The sequence below is a fragment of the Chiloscyllium plagiosum genome, chromosome 24 (assembly GCF_004010195.1).
Source record: "Chiloscyllium plagiosum isolate BGI_BamShark_2017 chromosome 24, ASM401019v2, whole genome shotgun sequence".
Lineage (NCBI taxonomy): Eukaryota > Metazoa > Chordata > Chondrichthyes > Orectolobiformes > Hemiscylliidae > Chiloscyllium > Chiloscyllium plagiosum.
The window spans coordinates 13,729,408-13,747,444 of NC_057733.1; the positions used below are offsets into that span (position 1 = coordinate 13,729,408).

Genomic DNA, 18,037 nt, shown 5'->3' on the forward strand with positions numbered 1-18,037 from the left:
CTCCACGCTTCAGGCTCACTGCCTTTATTTCTGATGAAGGGCTTTTGCCCGAAACGTCGATTTCAAAGCTCATTGGATGCTGCCTGAATTGCTGTGCTCTTTCAGCACCACTAATCCAGAATCTGGTTTCCAGCATCTGCAGTCATTGTTTTTACCAAGGTTTTGTAAAAGGTTGGTAGTGCCTCACAAACCTTATTGAGTTCTTTGAGGTGACCAAACAAGTAGATGATGGTAAAACAATTGATGTGGTGTATATGAATTTCAGTAAAGTGTTTGATAAGGCTCACCAGGGTAGGCTATTGCACCAAATATGGAAGCATGGATTGAGGGTGATTTAGCGGTTTGGATAAGGAATTGGCTAGCTGAAAGAAGTCAGAGGGTGGTGGTTGATGGGAAATGTTCATCCTGGAGTTTAGTTACTAGTGGTGTACTGCAAGGATCTGTTTTGAGGCCACTGCTGTTTGTCATTTTTATAAATGACCTAGATGAGGGTGTAGAAGGGTGGGCTAGTAAATTTCTAGATGACACTAAGGTGGGTGGAGTTGTGCACCGTGAGGAAGGATGTTGCAGGTTACAGAGGGACATAGATAAGCTGTAGAGCTAGGTTGAGAGGTGCAAATAGAATTTAACATGGAAAAGTGTGAGGTGATTTACTTTGGAAGGAATAACACGAATGCAGAGTGCTGGGCGAATGGTAAGATTTTTGGTAATGTGGATGAGCAGAGAGATCTTGGTTTCCATCCGCAAAGTGCCCAGGTTGATAAGGTTGTTAAAAAGGCGTATGGTTTGTTAGCTTTTATTGGTAGAGGGATTGAGTTTCGGAGACATGAGGTCCTGTTGCAGCTGTACAAAACTCTGGTGCAGCTGCACTTGGAATATTACATATAGTTCTGGTTGCCACTTTATACGAAGGATGTGGAAGCATTGGAAAGGGTGCAGAGGAGATTTACCAGGATGTTGCCTGGTATGGAGGGAAGGTCTTATGAGAAAAGGCTGAAGGACTTGTGGCTGTTTTTGTTAGAGAAGAAGGATGGGAGGTGACATGCAAGATAATCAGAGGGTTAGTTCGGGTGGACAGTGAGAGTCTTTTTCCTTGGATGGTGATGGCTAGCACAAGGGGACATAGCTTTAAATTGAGGGGTAATAGATATAGGACAGATGTCAGAGGTAGTTTCTTTACTCAGACAATAATAAGGGTGTGGAATGTGCCTGCAACTGTAGTAGACATGCTAACTTCAAGGGCATTTAAATGGTCATTGGAAAAACAATTGGATGCTAATGGAGGTTAGATGGGCTTCAGATTGGTTTCACAGGTCGGCGCAACATCTAGGGCTGAAAGGGCTGTACTGCACTGTAATGTTCTATGTTGTATGTTCTATGAATAGTCTAATTCACTATCTGGTGATGGCTCTGCAGAGAACAATACTCATTGAGATGTGAAAAGATTTGACAGCCACTGAAATTACATGTTATTATCCTATAAGCTCTGATTTCAGTATAAGATGGCCAGTCACCTTTTAGCACAGCTGCTATCTCTTGTCGATGTTAATGAAATAGTCTGCTGTATGTGCAGTTCTCACATCACAGCCCTTTTAAATGCTGTGATGGTCCACACCTCTCCTACCCTTCGGGGCAGTGAGTTCAAAATAGCCACAATCCTCTTGGTGAAACAATCCTTTCTTAAATCCCCTCTAAACCTCCTAAACCCTACATTAAGTCTATGTCCCTTGGTATTGATCCTATTCTTAATGTTAATGTTATTCATTTTTAGGTACATATGCAAGGGAAGTGCACACTGGTAGGTATAATTTAAAATTTTAATGGAACAGTAGAACACTACAACATCGGGTCAGGCCCATCAAATATGCCTCCATCTTCTTATCTGACCTCCACATTGAGAATCATTGCAATCCCTTGCTTTCCGTCAACATTTAAGCCTGGTTCTTTTTTAAAGAGTCCAACTATTTTCTAATATAAGCATACAGCTTCTGCTTCTGTAACATCTGATATTTGAAGTCAAGTCACCCTGAATGGTTTTATGCCAGGCGTATGTCCAGTCCACTTGAATTATCTTTTTTGCTATTTCAGTATCATTTACTGCAGGACAGCATGGCATGCTACTTGAGAACTTTCACTAAAAACCCTTCAGGATTTGATTCCTTTCTGGAGATAGCAGCTGGATAAAAGTGGTCCACACAGCAGTATGTAACTGAAATCATTAAGTTCTCACTCAGTGTTATGGAACACAAGCAGCAGCTAATAGGAAACAGAAATAAATATATCCCAATAAATCCTGGTGGATTTTGTTCAATGAAATTTCTGCACCAGCTGTCTGTCCATGAGAAATAGCACTTATAAAAGTCCCAATCTCTTCAAGGTGTCTTATCTCAATTCCATGGCAGGACTAACGGATTAAGGTAGATGGGAGTTTAGAAGCTTGGGGAAGGGGATTATCACAGACACCTTTAAAATTCTGACAGGATTAGGCAGGAAGCATGTTTCCAATGACTAGGAAGTCCAGCAACAGGAGCCACAGCCTATGGTTATGGGGTCAGCTGTGTAGGACTGAGATGAGGAATAAAGTTTTCACCCAGAGAGTGGTGAACCTGTGGAACTCTCCACCACAGAAAGCGGTTGAGGCCAAAACATTGAATGTTTTCAAGGAGTTAGATTTAACTCTTGGGACTAAAAGTATTAAAGGACATGGGGAGAAAGCAGTATCAGGGGACTGAGGTGGATAGCAGCCATGATCATATTAAATGGTGGAGTAGGTTTGAGGGGCTGAATAGGCCAATCCTGTACCTATTTACTATGTGCTTTGCTTCTATTTCATGGAAAAACAGTAATGCAAAAGTGGGCAGTGCCTTGATAATCTGTTGCTTAATTGTAAGACTCTAGTCTCAAACTTTTTTCTAAGCAGATAATGAGCAGAGATTTCTCTTCACAAGAGAGAAAGCTGAGCTGAAGCACGTTCTTGGTTGTTGCTGGACGTACTCAGGGACTAGTTTAGGAGGTTGATAAAACCTCAATTGAATGAGAAATGGTGCACAGCGTGATAAAACCAAAAGCTACAAAAGCAATTTTCAAACATAGGTGGAAAAGGAAGAAAGAAATGTGGTTAGACTAAGGATGAGTCAGCTTCCTGAGCTAAGTTTCAATTTCATTTTGTTAACCCCTAATAGTCTACTGAGTTATTGAGAGAAAACTTTTACAAATACAACTTGCAAATTGATGCAAAAAGATAATAATGTTCCTGTGTTTAAGGGAGGTGGTGGCACAGGGGTAATGTCATTGGAGGTCTAATCCGGTATCCTAGGTTAATGTTCTCAGGACAGGGGTTTAAATACCACCCTAACAGATGATGAGACTTGAATTCAAATAAAATGCTGGTCTAATTGTGATCATGTTTCCATTACCAATTATTATAAAAACTCATCTGGTCTGCTCCACATGTGACTCCAGACCCACAGCAGGTAGACCTTGTTAGATAATTAGATTGAGTTGTATAAAATCATGTTCAGGGCAGACCGAGAACTGGAAGGGGCATGGGGTGGACCGAGAACCGGAAGGTGGGTAGGGGTGGGCTGCCTTAGAGTGGTCGGAAGGTGGGAGGGGCGAAAGCTTGCTGGGTCTGTATTGTCTGCACTTTTGTATGTAACAGTACTGTGTAATGTACAACTGTCATTGTTGTTGTCTCTTTATATCTTTATGTGAAACTGGGATTTGAGGTTTGTCCCCATGTCCCTGTAAACTGTTTCAATGGTAGGGTTTGGGGCCTGGCTTTGCTGCTCCTCTCCCTTGTAAAATTGCTGTCTCTTGTATGCAGCTGTAAATGTAACTGTTTGTTGTGAACTGTTTTTGTAATTTGTTTAATAAAATAAAAAAAAACAGGGAGGAAAAAAAAAATCATGTTCAGTTCCTGGAGGTCATTTTTTCCTAAACATTTTTCTTTACAATGTTTAGAATACCAGAATCTGGTAAGGATTTTACCATGATGCTTTCACGCCCTGTCATGTTCAGCAAAGGTCAGATAATGGTCTTGACATTGTTAATGTGGATCTGCGTGGAGAGAATTTCCTCATTACATAATCAGTTATTAATTCTTTAAATTTTACAACGTATGTTCCTGGATATATGAGATACTAGTCCATTGTACATGAAGCACAATTCCTGTTGAACTATGTCTAAGGCATCATGCTGCCTCACACTGCCAGGGGTCTGGGTTCGATTCTAGCCTTGGGGGACTGTCAAGGAGTTTGCAAGTTTGCCTGGTGTTTGCATGGGTTTCCTCTGGGTGCTGGTCTAGTCAGCAGCAGCCTATATCCCACCAAATAAAACAAAACATTGCAACAATTCCCTGAGCTCGTAATGCCAATACAGTGTTCACTATGCTGTCTGAAGGGGAGGCTTTGTGGAGTCAGTGGAATTGCATCTTATAATCATGGGACAATTGGGCAGAGACATTGTTTCAATGGTGCCTGGAGACCATCTACCTTCTAGCAGACTTCTGCACCTGCTCTCCTCATGGGGGAACAGAATGACAAGCCAAGCCCTATTGAAGAGAATATGGCCACCTAATATCTGAGAAATAATATAAAACAGAGGAAAAGCAAAAAGTATGAAAACAAATGTCAAAGTTTGGTGAAAAAGCATATTGGTAGAGGAAAATGAGTCAAGTTCCTCTGAGCTGACTTTAAGTTTCTCTCCTTTACTCAAAAGAAAAATGATTGATTTATAATTGAAATTTAGTATAAAGAATTTAATTTGTTGGTGTGTTCCTGTTCTTTCTTCTCTCTTCTAATTTATTTTGATTAAATTTCCTGGGTGCTTTCCCCCATGTTCACTTTGACTTCATTTCTTCCAAATCTTTTGCAGAATTAATTTCTTCCACTTAGCCATCAGTGAAGAAACTTTGGCCTTTGCCTGGCTCAATACCAACTCCAAATACCCTCTGTTTCAGTCAAACACATGACAAAAATGTAACTATAAGCCTGTAAAGTCATCAGACACACTTCTCTGATTTGAACTGAAAATAGCTCATGTCAAAAACTCTAACTCGATGCAATTCTTTTTAATCATTTCACAGGATTACTTGCTAAGTCAGTGTTTAATGCCCATCCCTAATTGATTTGAGAAAGTTGGGATGAGCTACTTTCCTGAATCCTTGTTGTTCACATGATATTGATTCACCCAGGATGTGACCAGGGAGCAATTTCTAAGATTTGAGTGCAGTGACATTGAAGGAACAAAGGCATGGTTCTCTGTCAGGATCTGGATCAGTGGTGCTGGAAGCCCTTCATCCTTTTGCCCGAAACGTCGATTTTGCTGCTCGTCGGATGCTGCTTGAATTGCTGTGCTCTTCCAGCACCACTGATCCAGAATCTGGTTTCCAGCATCTGCAGTCATTGTTTTTACCTCTCTGTCAGGATGTTGAGTGGCTTGCAGGGAAATGTTTATACTTCTGCTGCTGTTGTCTTTCTATGTGGTAGAGGTTGCGATTTGGGAGATATTGTCAAAGGAGTCATGGTGAGTTGCTGAATCTTGTAGATGGTACACAATAATGCCAATGTATGCTGATAGAGAGAGCAAATATTTAAAGGTGGTGGATGAGGTGCCAGTCAGCTGTGCTGCTGTACCATTGTGCTGAGCTTTCTGAGTGTTATTGGTGCTGTGCTCATCCAGTGCCTGAAGATCATGTCTGGCTGAGACAACTTGTTTAAACCTTGCAAAGAACACTTAAAGACAGACTGATATTTTCTAAATTAAAATTCATCATTGTCATTGCTTTAGTCCTTAAAGAGGAAAGGTTCTTGTTTGAAAATATCTCCTGTAATAAATATTTACTCCTATGAGAGCAAACAGACTAATTTTCTTCCACATTGATTTCAAACTCAAAATGTTAACACTGCAGAACAAGCTGCTTCAGTTACATCACAGCAATGTACAGGCAATACAATATCCCCTGCTATAGGTATGTTCCTGTCAAAGCCCTGTCCATTCATAAAACAGACAATGAAATTTTACAGAGAGTTTTAATGAAAACCAATTAACTTCATGTATTTTGGATATTTCAACTGCCCTTCAGTTTGAAAAATCATATAGTCATGTTGCCTCATTAGCCATTTATACTTGGTCTGAACAGCTCTTTAGCATTACACTGTAGTATTTCAGGAAGCAATATAAGAAAGTAGGTAAACATTTATGAATGAATGTTTCTGCTTCCCTGCACATGAGTGGGGTCACAGTGATTTAGTAAACAGATTGCAGGACTAAAAGTTCATTGTTGGTAACTGATACAGAAGCATCATTTGAATTTGTCTTGTAAACTTGACAATCTCAACGATGGCTTGTTTTCCTTTTTCTAATTTATTGTCAGTTACTTTGCTTTCTATTTCCACATCTTCAAATCCACACATGTTCCCTTACTGAGTCCTATGTGCAGATATTCCTCTTGAAGCTACAGAGAGAAGGAGGGTGGTCTCGACCTTTCTACATGTCCTCTGGGCGTCTGTTACGCACTTTCAGTTCCAACATGCTACGACGGGAAATTCTTTGTGTGGCAGTTTCAGAGCTGACTTCATCGTTCTGTACAGCACTTTTTAAATATGTGAACGTTTGAACACGTTTCGAGGTTGAGTTCCACATTTGCAGTTTAAAATTACAGGCAGACACCTTAAATAGGACACCAGTCCACTGCAGCTCCAAAGGTTTCACAAGGCTTAAAATGAACTCTTATAAGGGATTCGCCTGAGCGATGGGAGGCTACAAAAGATAAAATTCGAAGCTGCATCTCGTACCACTTGAGTTGATTGCAGCAGAGACTGTAATATCACAATTAAAAGTATATAAGTTAGCTCTTATATACTTATCATTAACCTGTGCTACAAATCTTCTCAAAATCAACATCACAATTATTTTAAAGTGAGAAACACTATGAAGCTATTTAAAAGAATTTTAAAATATAACTCTTAAAAATTATTTTGAGTCGTTAATTTCTCCAATGGTTTTACTGGTAGAAGCAAGATTTGATCCTGAGGGATACTGACTTTAGTGGTCTTTGTGAGCCAAGTTTGTGATCTCAGTTGGAATGCAGAGTTGTGTGCGACCCAGCATTTAAGATATATTAGTTTACTTTCTCATATCAAACCACTGTATTGTTTGTCTATGGGATGTGGGATCAGTGGCAAGACATTGATTATTGGCCAACATTAGTTGGTCTTCAGAACATAAGGATGGGAAACCCTGTCAGGAATTACAGCAATTCCTGAGGTGTGCTATACCCACAGGGCAGGAGTTTTAGGGTATTGGTCCAGTGAGAGTGAAGGACCAGTAATATTGGTTCAATTCAGATCGTGTGTGACTCAGAGGGAAGCTTGCATATAATAATATTCTCATGCATTGCCTATTCTGAGGAAAAGTCATTGCACTTGAAATGTTAATTCTGTTCTCTTGACATAGGTGCTACCGAACCTTCTGAGCTTCTCCAGCAATTTCTGTTTTTGTTTCAGACTACCAGCATCCCCGGTTCTTTGTTTTATTATATTGGCTTTCCTTGTTCTTCTTGGGTGTAGAAGTTCCAGATTGAGAAGGTCCTATCAAAGGAGATTTCACACATTGCTGCGATACAGTTAGGGGAGATGGTGTAGAGGTAGGATTACTGGATAAGCAATCCAGAACCTTAGGTTAATACTCTGGGGTCACTGGTGCAAAACCCAGGAAAGTTGAATAAAGTTGATTGATTTAACCAACTCTGGAATTGCTAGATTTGAAAACGATGCTCATTCACTCAAATGTACTTTTATTGAATGTATCATCTAGTGTGTTGGGTGGCACTATCTCTGTGCTAAATGGCACAGATTCAAAGCAGATAAAATTGCTCAGAACTGGTGCAGTGGATCATGAATATGGCAGAATCAAATTCAATGATAACCTATAACCTCACAGTCTGGCATATTCTTCCGTTCACCTTTCAAAGGCAATTAAAGATGGGCAGCAAATGCTGGCCTTGTCCGTGATGCCAACATCCCATGAAAGGAAAGATGCTGTGAAACTTGAAAGGGTTCAGAAAAGATTTACAAGGATGTTGCGAGGGTTGGAGGATTTGAGTTGTAGGGAGAGATTGACTAGGCTAGGGCTGTTTTCCCTGGAGCGCGGAGGCTGAGAGGTGACCTTATAGCGGTTTGCAAAATTATGAGGGGCATGGATAGGGTAAATAGACAAAGTCTTTTCCCTGGGGAGTCCAAAACTAGAGTGCGTAGGTTTAGGTGAGAGGGGGAAGATATAAAAGAGACCTAGGGGGCAACCTTTTCACAGAGGGTGGTACATGTATGGAGTGAGCTGCCAGAGGAAGTGGTGGAGGCTGGTACAATTGCAACATTTAAGAGGCATTTGGATGGGGATATGAATAGGAAGGGTTTGGAGGGATATGGGCCGGGTGCTGGCAGGTGGGACTAGATTGGGTTGGGATATCTCGTCGGCATGGACGGGCTGGATGGAAGGGTCTGTTTCCATGCTGTACATCCCTATGACTCTATGACTCTATAAAAAACTAGACACAGATGTCACTGTATAATATTGGTGCAATTTGGGACAATACTTTGTTGTCATGATGACAGAAAATGTGGATTATTAATCTATAAATGGTTGATTTAATTCTGTAAATGGTTAACTTGAAAGCCTTGAACATTTGAGTTGAGAGAAAAAACAATTAAGAAATGAGCTGGCCCACTTAAAAAATGGTTGCCAAAGTCACCTCACCTGAAAGTAGCCAGACTCTCAGGACTATGCAAAGAAATGAATAACCACTTGGTTGGAGATAGGGCAGTCTGCTCAAAATTGCAAAGCCATCTTCTAAGGTGGAAGTGAGAAAATAAACGAATCGAAAATTGTAAAAATAGGTATTGCTGGAACAAACACTTAAATATGAAACTTGTTACACAATTGGGATGTCTGAATAAACCTGCATTTATATGAAAGGATCACACAGGAGAACTCAGACAATGTACCATTAAAATTCTTGTGAGATGCATGACTTATAACAAATCTGTGGTTTTTGCTACAGTGACTTTCAGAAACATGGAGTAAAATCTAGAATAGTAACTCACTCCCTCTGATCAGAAAAAAAACTCTCCAGGTTAATGTTCTGGGGATTTGGGTTCAAATCTCACCATGGGGAAATCTGAATTCAATAAGGAAAAATCTGGAATAAAACCTGAACCCAGTGGCGACCATGTAACTGCTATTGATTTATGTAAAAACCCATCTCGTTCACTAATGTCCTGTAGAGAAGGAAATCTTCTGTCCTTACCCAACCTGGATGACATGTGACCCCAGGCCGACAGCAGTGCAGTTAATGCTCAATTAAGGATGGGCAATAAATGCTGAGCTGAAAATGTGTTGCTGGAAAAGCGCAGCAGGTCAGGCAGCATCCAAGGAGCAGGAGAATCGATGTTTCGGGCATGAGCCCTTCTTCAGGAATAAATGCTGACCTTGACAATGCAGCCAAAATCCCATGAATGAATAAAAAAAGTACAAAATAACGAAGACACATATAGGACATAGGGAGGAGGACAGAGACGTTGCAACAGAAATGGAGAACAGACATAATGCAGTCAGTTTCCAAAGTCATTAATTTCAATATTGAGACCTCGAGATTGTAAATTGCCTCATTGGAAAATGAACCAAGATTTTTTCAATAACTGTAACAGTCAAAGAGTACCGAAAGGGGAGATTCCATGGCAGCTGCAGTACATTGGTCTCTGCCTCCTGCACATTGGAGGCACCAATCTATTCAAGTAAGACTGGTGTGGAGTTAGCCCTTGTGTATTGGGTGAGGGGCTGATCATCAGAGTGCAGCCCAGCAGGGTAAAGTCATAGGTCTCAGAATTAAATGGACAGCAGCAACACAGATAAAAAATTGGCTGAATGACAGAAAGCAGAATAATGGTTAATAGATATTTTAAAAGCTGGAGGAAGGTTTGTAATGGACTTCCCCAGGATCAGTATCAGGAGCCTTGCTTTTCCTGACGATCTCGATCTTGGTGAATTAAATGAAAACTTTTGGATAATATTCTTAGGATCCCAGCTGATATTATTACTGGATTATTCAAATCCCACACTGAAATCTGTCTTGATAGGTTAGTCTGATCTTAGAGTAGGATAAAAGGCTGGCACAACATCGAGGCCTGTACTGTGCTGTACTGTTCTATGTTCTATTCCTATAACTAATTACTTCCAAGAAACCAGCTAAACATAAATTGGCTTCAGGCTAAAAAGCTTTCTACTTGAAAGACAACCAAACAATTTCAAACTAAATATTTTTTATCTTCCTTTGTATTGGACTGTGTTTCCTTTTGTCATTGTACCTGTATGTGTGTAAACTCAAGTGACCACATCGAGCTCAATGCTTGGGGCCACATTTTTAAAAAATATTTTTCTTGGGATTAAGAGGTAATAAATTTGCTCTTTCTTTGACTTTTGTTAGTCACTACAAAACACATTTCAATTAGGTATAGTCTCACGCAAAATAAAAGTTAAACCTTTGTTATGACCAACTGGGGAGGTTGACCAGAGGGGAGTCAGCTCACACTTTCAGACCTCGTCATACCATTGCAGATTCTGGTCAGAAAAGGACTAATCCTCTTGTGATTCTCTCCTCCATCAAACCTTCTTTTCTCGTTCACACATGAAGAAGTATTAATGGATGAGGTTGTGGAGGGCTAACGGAACCTCTGGAATCATATCCCAACCTCAGTGTCATATGAAAGGAATCAGGAAAACGAGATAATTAGGGGAAAATATATCAATCAATTCCATATGTAACATAGTCTGAACCTTTCCTTTCAGAAAATACTATAGCGACTTTGTATTTATAAAAGATTGATTCAGCATTTACTAATGAGTGTACAGTACAATTTCGAGTGAATTACTGATACATTGCATGTACAATTTGACATGTCTAGTGACACCAGTGATCCAGTGGTGAATTGAGGGAATTTCTTGCATTAAATAATCAGTGATTACTTCTTTAAAATTTTGTAAAATATATCCTTGGATATATTAGATACTAATCCATTGTATAAGAAGCGCAATTCCTGTAGAAGTATTGTAAAAGATGAAAAGTCACAAAAACTATAAACCGCTGATGTTTATCCACTATGCAAATATATGCATAATTTAATTGTGATTTTTAAAAACTAAAAATTTGTTTAACACATTTTTTCTCTTAACTGATACACTTTTTCATTATTTTGTTTTTATGTAAGGTATTTATCACTATTTGATTAAATATATTTGAGAAATTTTAATTTTAGCGTGCACACTTCTGTGTAACATAGGTTTCCTTTCAGTCTTGCCATTTAGAGATGGGCTTCAGCTAGTTGAATGAAAAACACATGCCAGTCCTTTAGAAATCTACTCGGAGAAAGTGAGGACTGCAAATGCTGGAGATCAGAGTCAAAACGCGTGGCGCTGGAAAAGCACAGCAGGTCAGGCAAGCATCCGAAGAGCAGAAGAGCCGATATTTCAAGCATAAGCCCTTCATCAGGAATGTGGAGGAAGCCCAAAGGGGCTGACAGACAAATGGGAGGAGGTGGGTGGAAAGTAGATAAGAAGGCAATAAGTTGATGAAGGTGAGGGGGGGGGGGGGGGGGGGGGGGGGGGGAGGGTGATGGCAATAGGTCGGAACGGAGGGTGGAGAGGATAGGTGGGAAGGAAGCTGGACATGAAACCATTTTAATTTCATACACTGTGACTGGAATTTGAAAAGAAGTCAGATGCTCTATGACCTTTATAGATGTGCAATGCAACAAGTACTCTACAAGATGCCAGTTAGATGCTTTAAAGTAATGGTTGACACCACAAATGCTCATCTCCGTTTACACTATAATTTTTAAATAGACACAGTCAAAGTGATTCTTTGTTGGATCCGCAGGCGTTATTCACAAACTGGATGTGACATTTAACTTCTATTACTGACATTTAACTTTGAAATGATTATTTTGCTATTGTACCTTGCTGAATAATTAGGTTTTGTTGCACAAAATCATGTTCAGTTCCTGGAGGTCATTTTTTCCTAAACAAAATCATGTTCAGTTCCTGGAGGTCATTTCTTTACAATCTTTAAGGATTTTGTCATGATCCTTTCATGCCCTGTCATGTTCAGCAAAGTTCAGATAATGGCCTTGACATTGTTAATGTGGATCTGCGTGGAGAGAATTTCTGCATTACAAAATCAGTTATTAGTTCTTTAAATTTTACAATGTATATTCCTGGATATATAAGATACTAGTCTATTGTACACGATGCACAATTCCTGTTAAACTATGTCTAAGGCAGCATGGTGGCTCAGTGGTTAGCACTGCTGCCTCACACCGCCAGAGGTCTGGGTTTGATTCCAGCCTTGGGGGAGTGTCACAGGAGTTTGGATGTCCTCCTGGTGTCTGTGCGGGTTTCCTCTGGGGGCTCCAATTTCCTCCCACAGTCCAAAGGTGTGCAGGTTAGGTAGACTGGCAATGGGAACTTGCCCATAGTGACCAGGGATATGCAAGTTAAGTAGATTATCACTGAGAAATGCAGGGTAACAGGGATGGGGATGGGGATGGGGATGGGGATGGGGGGGGCTGGGGTGGTAGTGGTGGTTGGATGCTCTTTGCAGGGGCAGTATGGACTCAATGGGCCGAATAACCTGCCTCCACACATAGGGATTCTGAGTGCCTACACCTTCTTTGTCACACATAGCAAAGAATAATTCTAATTACAAAAGATGAGAAGCCATAAAAAACTTTTTAAAAATTAAATATATACAGTCTACATCTAAGACGGTAACTCAGTATTTCCACTTAATGCAGATATTGCCATCTGTCATATTATCAAGCATCCAGTTTCAATTATTTATCAATCTGGCCTGTGATGACACCCAATGAAGCCATAACAGTCTACTTGTACATGACCTTAAATCCGTGAAACCGTAAGCCATTTTGAATCTCAAATTCGAGGAGTCACATGTATTTCAAGGCCACTGCAAAATCTACTTTATTGCTTTCAGTTACTTCAGGGACATGCCCCTAATCCAGAAGCTTTTACAGAGTCTGCTGGAGCTGCCACTTGAATTCAGTTTTTAAAAAGGTTTTGTTTATGTGCTCATGGAAGGTGAGCATCGCAGGCTTACGGCAGTATTTATTGGCCACTTCGGAGTGCCTCAGAGAAGCTGGTGATGAGCTGTCTTATTGAATTGTTGTAGGATGTAAGGGCACACACAGTGCTGTTAGAAAGAGACTTCCAGGATTTGTCCTAGCAACAACAAATGAAGGTTTTGTCGTTTCAAGTCAGGATGGAGTGAGACTTGGTGTAGAACTTGGATCTGATGATTTTCCCATGCACCTGCTTTCCCTGTCCTTCTCGGTATTACAGAACATATTGTTTTGAAGATACTGTTGAAGGGTTCTGTGTGTGTTCCATCTTGCGGATGTGCATTTACGTTATTTAATTTCTGCTTGATGAGGGGACCATGCAGCTTAGCAATATAAACTCTGCACTAAATCTTTTATTTATTATGCTCCATATTCGTTCCTTTACATCTAACATGTGGAGTTGATGAAATTTATTGATTCTCATCTTTCCTATTGACCTCTTCACCCTGTGTCAACGTCAACTTATAAATATCCAGGCTACTAAATCTGGCCTGGGCAAAAGTTACTGTGGATTATGGAAGCATTTTTCAGCTCCAAATTCAGCTTTCTCTGCTGTTTTTAGAGAAGAATCATTATTTACTATTGGCTAATATTAACTCAAAATCCATTGAATTAGGATTAAAATCTTTTAATCAGTTTGTTCAAATTACACACACACACACACTCTAAATAAACATGTGGCTCTGGTTAGAACCAATTGGTCCTCCAGCTCTATCTGCTGGTAGGGACCATCAGTCCCAGTGGCAGCTCAAGAGTCTTGGGTGGGGGAGGGGGGTAGTGTTGGCATGGGTGGTGCAGTGAACATGGAATTTACTGCTGTGCCAGCCAGGGTCCTTAGGTAAGTCTGTTTGATGATTAAAAAACAATGATTGGAAATGAATGATTGAAGCCAGGAAGGAAAGTGACTTATTTCACAGTCATGTCATTTCATATTCCAAAGCCTGGCCATCCCTTCTATGCTTGATGACCAACATTGACCTCTGATCTACAACATGAAAGTGTTCAAATCTCCCTGTTCTCACTGCAATATCGGTTAATGCCTCTGGCCTGCCAAGATCTCAATATTCCTACAATTCTGGATTGTTGAGATTTCTAGCATTCAATATGAGTTGTCAGGTGTCTTGGTCCTACAAGCATTGGAATACTTGTCTAAACCTCTTCCACCCCTCACCTGCGTTATGATGCTCTTTGAGATGTACCTCCTTGGTCAAGTTTTTGCTCACCTGCCATATTTTATGTGGCTCAGTGTCAGATTCACTACAATAATGCTCTTGTGTAGTGCTTTAAAGATGTAATACTCCCTTAAGGGTTCTATATAACTGAAAGCTGTTGTTGAATGAGATCAAATTTTGATGTTATTCAGCTTTTATGCCAGAATAATGCCTTGCTTTATTTCTGTATGTCATTGCTAAGGGTAGGTAGAAGTTACTGGCATCTTGGCCTTAGGTATAGTGCTGGTGATAGCTCATTAATATTAAGAGATTCACTTCTGTGTTACAATTGTAATATCATGTGAAAATTGGAGTACATTCAGAATAGCTACCTCGATACATTTCGTTTCAGAAGCACTACACATTGGAATGATAATGATACTGATAATTCTCTATGCTTTGCTTCTGACATGGACTGATTTCAGTGCCCATAAATATGTAGATATGGGAAGGAAGTAAATGTTACTATGAGGAAGTAGTCGGGGACACATCTTGTGCATATGAACTCATTTAAATGCAATTCTTAAAGCCCCATTACCTAGTATGTGACAAATATTTTTGTGATTAATTATGTATTTGCCTTGAAGTAATGTTTTCTTATCTGCTGCATCTGAATTAATAAATTGCTGTGTAAACATAGATTGATTCTGAATTTTCACTGTGAAAATAATATGGTTCCCATGCTTTCCTTTTGTAGCCAGCAACTATTAACCCTTCTCATCAACATGAAGTTAGCCATTATATTTCTTGCTTTTTCCTTTACAAAAGTAATATTCGGCATTCTAAAAGAAGATCAGGAAGAGAACCACTGAAATTCGTCACCCTAAGGTCCTACTTTAAGGGATACACCATCTGGAAATAAATCACCTTGTTTTCATTATTGCTGAGGAAAAGTTGTGCAATCTCCTACCTAACAACATTGTCACAAGCATTAAGACCGCAGCAGTTCAAAAACTTAGCTTCAAGGCACCTTCTCAGAATGAGTAGGAATGGATAGTAAAAGCAACCAACTAGTCAATGTTAACTGATACACAGATGATGGGAAGTGATTGATTAAGTGTCTTGAGTCCATAAAAAGAAAGACTTATCGGTCATGGGAATGACATTTTGCTATCATTTTGAAAGTTTCCATTAAAGATTTGTTGTTACAGTGCCTCTTTAAATGGTTGTCAATTAGTTCATTTAGTTTTCAAAACAGTACATCTGTGGTATTGTGTGTTAGTAAGTAAGAGGTAGCCATATATAATGCTGTATTCTTTACGTATGTCATCAAGGAAATGATTTATGTCAACAGTGTGGTGCTGGAAAAGCACAGCAGGTCAGGCATCATCCGAAGAGAGCAGGAAAATCAACATTTCGGGCAAAAGCCCTTCATCAGGAATGATGAATGTTATCATTCCTGATGAAGGGCTTTTGCTTGAAACGTCAATTTGCCTGCTCCTCGGATGCTGCCTGACCCGCTGTGCTTTTCCAGCCAGAACACTCTTGACTCTAATCTCCAGCATCTGCAGTACTCACTTTTGCCAGTGAAATTACTTATGTCTAGTTTCATTATACACTACCTGGCTTGAGACCCAACAAACAACCAGCATTGTCCACGTATCAAAAATTTTTAAAATGACAAAAATCTATTTTTTTCCTGAAAATCTTTTTTTATATATAGAAATATTTGTCTGATTTTTGTTTCTTGGTTTTCCCTCACTAACTTATATCCAGGCTTTCAAAATAAGATTTATAATGTTGAAAGAAGAAAAAACACATTCCCCTCACATAAAACATTCTGTTTCTTTTTGTACCAGAGCACCTTTAATTACACTCTGACTTGGAAACCTTAGCATCTCTGGATTTGTTGTTGATAGATTTGTCAGAGCTACAGTTAAATTAATTAACAACTAAACCCCTCTTAGTCATTTTGAGTATGCCACAAACTGAGTGTGTACAATTTGGAGCATGTTTAGCATGCATCAGTCAGATCCAGAGCAAAAGGAAACCTTGGGTTTTAGCACAATCTGTGGGCTTGTTTCTCCAAATGACTTGAAAAGTAACTGGAGAGTGAATATGAGAAGCTTTTCACTGTTTAGCTTTTTATTTCAGAAAGGGATGCTGCCCCAGTTAAAGTGACAGGTGCTGTCTACAAAAGTAAAGCATTTAGATTTAGATTAGATTTAGATTAGATTACAGTGTGGAAACAGGCCCTTCGGCCCAACAAGTCCACACCGACCCGCCGAAGCGAAACCCACTCATACCCCTATATTTACCCCTTACCTTACACTACAGGCAATTTAGTATGGCCAATTCACCTGACCCTGCACATCTTTGGATGGTGGGAGGAAACCGGAGCACCCGGAGGAAACCCACGGGGAGAACGTGCAAACTCCACACAGTCAGTCGCATGAGGCGGGAATTGAACCCGGGTCTCTGGAGCTGTGCGGCAGCAGTGCTAACCAGTGTGCCACCGTGCCGCATGGGAACAAAATTATTTTTACCATGCTAGTTCAGAATCAATCCATGTTCACACAGCAATTTCTTAATCCAGATGCAGCAAATAAGAAAATATTGACTCAAGAAAAATACATATTTAAACACAAAAATATTTGCATCATTCTGGAAGCAGGTGCTTCAGATACTGTATTTGAACTATTTCATATATCCACAATGTGTCCCCTACTACTTTCTTATTGTAATAATCACTCTCTTCTGATAACAACATACTTTGATTCATGCTGAATGATTCTAAATCAGATCCCTCATTATATTTAAGAGTTTGAATTTCCATCATACATGCAAATTTCTATGCTTTATTTGAAGTATATTTCTTCAATAAAGGAAGGAAATTACCCTCAAAGAGATTTCAAAATATGCTCATCACAGCAATTAAACCAAGTTACCCTAAGCATGCAGACAAGATCAAACAACACCATGAATGTCAAAGATTGACACAGTATATAGTTACAAGGTTAAAAGTTTTTGTCATTCCAAAGAAAAGCCTCTGACTCTGTGAACACTGCCAAGGAAGATCTGCTAACAAGATACTTTAAAGAGAAAACTAAGTATAAATATTCAAAGTTATTTCCATTTTTCTAAAACAAACTGAATGAACAGAATCCACTTTAAAATGATTGCTACGTAAATGTATTGACAATTAAAATATATCAATAAAGCTAAACTTATTTTAAGATGAGAGCATTGATGAGATTTATTGTCCAACTCTGGTTTCGCTGAGAAAGTGGTGATACAACAGAGTGAATTTCTGGCAACTTCAGAGGGCTGTTAACAGTCAACCAGGTTAGTATGGGACTAGAATCACACATGAACCAGACTACGTAAAAGCAACAAGATTTCCTTCACAATATAGTTGGGTTTTTATGACAACATTAACATTGTGGTCACTTTTTTTTTAGTTTCAGATTTATTTTAAAAGAAGTGAGCTTCTCAAATTGTCTGGATTACTAGTTCATGTTTCTGCAATATTGATCCAGTGATGTAAGTACAATGCTAATGCAAACAACTAACACAACACACAGAGTCTTTTAGGGCTCTGAGCATTGTAGGCTAAGATTGGATGTTGTGGCAGAAGTCTAGTGAGGACCTTCTCAACACTAAGATCATCTTGCGCTATTCTTTACTCTTTCCACA

The 18,037-nt window shown here is 39.5% G+C and overlaps 1 protein-coding gene across 12 annotated transcripts in view; it reads right to left on the reverse strand.

Moving 5' to 3' along the window:
• Positions 1–18,037, reverse strand: part of LOC122562032 (myocardin-like) — a 662,438-nt gene that overhangs the window by 93,485 nt on the left and 550,916 nt on the right. Inside the window, exon 3 of one of the 12 annotated variants that reach the window (XM_043714474.1) lies at positions 12,012–12,202. The exons of the other annotated variants lie outside the window; for them this stretch is intronic. The gene's annotated coding sequence lies outside the window, so the exon portion shown is untranslated. The remainder of the gene's footprint in view (positions 1–12,011; positions 12,203–18,037) is intronic. 12 annotated transcript variants of the gene reach the window in all.